Source organism: Schistocerca serialis, chromosome 9, assembly GCF_023864345.2.
Source record: "Schistocerca serialis cubense isolate TAMUIC-IGC-003099 chromosome 9, iqSchSeri2.2, whole genome shotgun sequence".
NCBI classification, from domain to species: Eukaryota; Metazoa; Arthropoda; class Insecta; order Orthoptera; family Acrididae; genus Schistocerca; species Schistocerca serialis.
The window spans coordinates 207,605,216-207,610,528 of record NC_064646.1 but is presented as its reverse complement, the minus strand read 5'-3'; the positions used below and the strand labels follow the sequence as shown (position 1 = coordinate 207,610,528).

General features: G+C 44.0%; 1 non-coding gene across 1 annotated transcript; it reads right to left on the bottom strand.

Annotated features, from left to right (window-relative positions):
* Nucleotides 1-1,929: 1,929 nt before the first annotated feature.
* Nucleotides 1,930-2,004, bottom strand: Trnas-cga (transfer RNA serine (anticodon CGA)). Its single transcript has one exon. It is a non-coding gene; the product is annotated as a tRNA-Ser (tRNA).
* Nucleotides 2,005-5,313: the final 3,309 nt, after the last annotated feature.

Below are 5,313 nucleotides of genomic sequence, written 5' to 3'. Positions count from 1 at the left end.
TGCCTGGCCGTCTGTTAAACCTGACAAGAACAAAATGTCGGAGAAGTTACCCATTTTTCCACATGCGGCTGTTTTGGGTTTAGAAGTGAAGGGAATTATGTTCAAAGTTCCATTAAATTGGTAACTTGAGCAGACAGCAGAATTGCGTTGTAAAAATGTAGCAGCGAATGCAATACAACTCGCGACGTCTTATCTACGGTGCGCGACACTTACCGTGACGCTACTAGCTGTCGTCTAGCTAAAGCGCCTCCAGAGGTCGACAACAGTTCTTCCAGAACTTCCGCATGCCTGTCGAACGTGTACCTCACTTCTCATGGTAATGTACATGTGCGTCAGTGAAAAAGACCAATAAAAAGGTGTTAGCATGTGGACGTAATGTGCTGTTCCAGTCTCTTCTGTACCTAAGGTCCATCACCGTTCTCTTTGGATTCCTACGTAATTCGGTGCTCTCCGATACACACGATCGAACAGCGGAGGAGTGGTACTCAAGCGTCAACTTTAGGTTACAATATCTCCAGTTGTAATTAACATTTTACAATGTAACAAACGGCACTGATTACGTATTTGTTTATATGTTCAGATGTGCTAACATAACTAACGGGGTTCCATTTTAAAAAAAGTAGGTTTTGTTAAAAAACATACTTCCGTGTATTTTTTTAAGGTTTATATTAACCAATTACACTAGCCCCTCTCCTCACGTTCGGTCTGTGGAATCGATTCGTCAGTTTTTGATGTGGTATACGAAATATATCCAGCGGTAACGTTAGGTGACTCACCCGTATATATATATATATATATATATATATATGACTCTCCGCTTCAGACATAATACGTGATTATTTAAACCAGCCTTCCAGACTGCATGAAAGAAATGTAATAGTGTATTATACTGTAGTCTGGGAGACGAGTCTTTAGTATTGACAACTCAGAGTAGCGTCACACCGCTGCCTAGCGACCAGCCGACGACCGACTGCACTGGAGCGGGATGCGGGAGCCACGTTGCCGCTCTGAAAACTAGACAGGCACGTGCCAGGGACTTACCAATGAGTGTCTGTCGTTTCGTCGTTTGTGTATAGTTCAGTTCGTAGACTATTTTGTGTGCTGTTTGCTACACAGCGTACCACACCAATTCACGTGTTCGGTGAGGGACTGCTTTGAAAAAGAAAAGGTAAAAAAATGAGTGTTATGTTTAATAGTGATGACAGGGTTTGGTTTGGCCACCTCACAGTCACTTTCAACCTGTGCACTTGAAATTCAACTGTTATTAATATTCCCGAATGAGATTTTCACTCTGCAGCGGAGTGTGCGCTGATATGAAACTTCCTGGCAGATTAAGACTGTGTGCCCGACCGAGACTCGAACTCGAGACCTTTGCCTTTCGCGGGCAAGTGCTCTACCAACTGAGCTACCGAAGCACGACTCACGCCCGGTACTCACAGCTTTACTTCTGCCAGTACATCGTCTCCTACCTTCCAAACTTTACAGAAGCTCTTCTGCGAACCTTACAGAACTAGCACTCCTGAAAGAAAGGATATTGCGGAGACATGGCTTAGTCACAGCCTGGGTGATGTTTCCAGAATGAGATTTTCGCTCTGCAGCGGAGTGTGCGCTGATATGAAACTTCCTGGCAGATTAAAACTGTGTCCCCGACCGAGACTCGAACTCGGGACCTTTGCCTTTCGCGGGCAAGTGCTCTACCAACTTAGCTACCGAAGCACGACTCACAGCTTTACTTCTGCCAGTACATCGTCTCCTACCTTCCAAACTTTACAGAAGCTCTTCTGCGAACCTTACAGAACTAGCACTCCTGAAAGAAAGGATATTGCGGAGACATGGCTTAGCCACAGCCTGGGGGATGTTTCCAGAATGAGATTTTCACTCTGCAGCGGAGTGTGCGCTGATATGAAACTTCCTGGCAGATTAAAACTGTGTCCCCGACCGAGACTCGAACTCGGGACCTTTGCCTTTCGCGGGCAAGTGCTCTACCAACTGAGCTACCGAAGCACGACTCACGCCAGCTACTCACAGCTTTACTTCTGCCAGTACCTCGTCTCCTACCTTCCAAATTGTTCAACCGTCTGATCGCATCACACCTCCACTTTTTTTTCATAGACTCTGTGGCTATTACCGACAAGCTTTTACACCATAATGTACTAGAACGATGATCACCGAGTGGCATCCACTTCCCCAGATTTTCACAAATCTCATTCTGCTACAGGTAATAAACTGTCAGTCTGATGCGCCTCCCCACGTAACTGCTCTCCTATAATTATACATAATTGACAGTTAAAAATATCTTGAAATCTGCATACCAGAGTCGTATTGATACTGTCTTTTGTCCTAATCGGCGTAGGTAGCAGAAAGTTCATATCAACTGGCACGCAGTAATGTTGCTGTGATCGGCAGAGCGAATGTAATTCGGAGTGGTCGCTGACGAAGAAATCCATCTGGTGAATGGCTGGCGGCTGGGTAGAAACAGAGTCCAAAACACGGAAAGATTGTTGTAAGCATACGAGATTAGTCCAGAATGAATATCCAAAGAGAGTAAACCGTAATGGATCTACAGTTAAATACCGACTCAATTGGCGCACCATCAACAGAACCGGCTCTGCTAACGGTATACTACGCTTTCCACATCGCTGGCAACGGGTTCTACACAACGCTGGTGACTGCTTTGAAGGACAGTAACAGGGGCAAACATGTAACTCTTTTGTATCGGTTGTGAATGAATACTTGCCACTATTTACGTTCCAACCCTCGTATATTGTAAAATCTATTATTGCTACTTTCAGCCGCCACTGCATCGTTGACTGATCTCTATCCCAATGTTCGATCCGAGGGGCGAGATACTGCTTTCAGGCTGCAGTTGGGGTTGCCCCAAGTACTTGGTATTCTTAATGCTTTTACCTGCGTCGGCCCCCATTCTGGTTGTTGCAGACAACACCCCCTCCCCATCTCGCCATAAGTATGGTTGGGGCTGGAAGTGAGAATCAGGCTGGTGGGGTGGGGTTGTTATGTGTTATGGCTGTGGTTGCTTAATCTTGCTCTAGTCGACGATGTAAACTATCACGGCCGGAATTGGTTTCGATGAAGAACTATCCGGCAGTGATTTCGAACATCTGTATAAGACCTGCACACTAGTGGAATTTCAGCCTGGCTCCGTCCGATGACTGGGCTGGACCAGTACATTAAATGGTGAGGAAACTGGAGAGCGGTTTCTAGAAAGGGTCGTCGCCACATTTTTGTGCATCTGACTTTCGATGCTTCTCCTCTTTCTCAAAGTTAGAAGACAAAGTACGGTTGGTAGCAGACATTAATGTAAGAGCCATCTGCGCCTCTTATGGGAAATCTGAGAGGTCATCCTCACACTTGCTGATATGGTACGGTGACATCAATGGAATCTCTTTGCCCAGGTTGCTTCGGACGGGAGCGCTAGAACATAGAAATGGCTGTTCCGGTCCATGTGTTGAATGGTGGCGCCCACACCTGGCCAATAAACCTGATGCCGCTCTAAGTACTTCATGCTGCACACACCCCAGTGTGCAGTGTCCACGAGATAGCGTAATCTGAATCTCATCCCGGCGTTAGCAGTCATGGTCGATAAGAGTTCGACACTACTTGTTATGCAGAGGATGTGTGACAACGAAAAGAACCTTCGGGACGTCGACTGTGTTTTGTTTAGACGTGGCCCCTACCAGCCGTACTGAATCGCCTACATTACCTCGTTAAGCAAGGGATTGCGGTTGGTTGCCTACGCTACTGATAGATTCGTCGAGAGTGTGTCGCAGACTGATGTCTAAAGCAAAAAACACCGGCTCCTAACCATCGAAGTCTCTGTGGGGTCCGCATGGCAGCTATGAAGAGTGCGTCAGCGTTGGCATGCTGCTTAGTGGGCTATAGTGGTTCTAGTACGTATAGTTACTTAAAATCAAAGCCCATCTAGCACCTGCAGTGAAATTTTACCCATAGGTTGGAAGCTGACCCAACGTTGATATCAGGGGCTTACGGGCCATATTCTCATATAGAGAAATATGAAATAATTCTACACTTAACATAGTCTCCTCCTCGATTTGTAAATGATTGTAGTAGGTGGCGGCCAGCGTTTCGGAGGTAAATGCAATCGGGCGCCAGTGTGATCAGCATGCTTATGCAACAGTATGGCACCAAACTAAGAACTAAAGCGTATTCTCAGGAGCTAATGCCCCACAGCTTGCAGATATGACATTATGCACTCATCTGCTGATAAATTCCTTATTTAAATAACCAGTTTCGGTTGACTGACGATCATTAACTTCTTAAACACAAGATCTTTGACAGACAATAAACCGATAAATTTGTCACTGTTGTCATATCACAATGTAAATTACAATGTCAATATATTAACTGTGCTATCCTGTTATAGCTGCAATCGACGTTAAATCTGTGAACGGATGCGTGTCGCATAGAGCCGACGTCCTGTGATTTTATATTCGCCTAATACGATGCCGTAAACGCTTTAATGAATATGACGATGGGCAGTCGAAACTGACTGTTTCAGTAAACGTTTTATCAGTAGCTCATGGCATTTTTCAAGAAATGAAGCACTCGTGGCCAGAATAAGATTGTTACCAGAAGCAAATGTAATTAATTGAGGTATCAGTCGAGATGATTCCCTAACCTTGGAGCTCGAAATTTCTGGTCAAAATAAGAGCTCACCCAACATCGTGTTATGGAGAGGGGTTGGCTCCCACGTATAAGGCAGGATTTAATTCACAATGTTTGTTTTCGAAGAAATGGCCTAAACTTAAACACCTACATGCTACAAAAAGGAATGACTTGAAATTGCTACCTCATGTAATCTTGTAGGTTACAATTATAATTAACATCGAATAAAAATCCGTAATTGGTGTTATAATACGAAAAAATCTGCTGCACTACTTATTTTCACGTAAAGACATCTTGTCATGGATGACAATCTCCGTAATATAGTCTCAATTGAAATTCCAATGTATATGGTGTTCCTCAAATTACGCATATTAAAGTTTTCTTATAATTTACGGTTTTGATAACTTTCTGCAGGAAGACACACAATTCGCTGGGTGAAGGACAGTTACATTATATTCTATCTTTGAATAATTTTTGATAGGTTGTGAAAAGTTTATTGACAGGGTTTCAGAAGTAGAGCTAATCTTATGCTGTAGTAGCCTCATAATGACAATAGAAATAATAATGTCAAACTAAGTGCATCACGGCTTCTGACGTTTTATAATAGTGTTTTTGTAATTGTTGTTCTCCAGAGCCTGCATTTCCTTAATACTTCTTACAAGTCTCGTG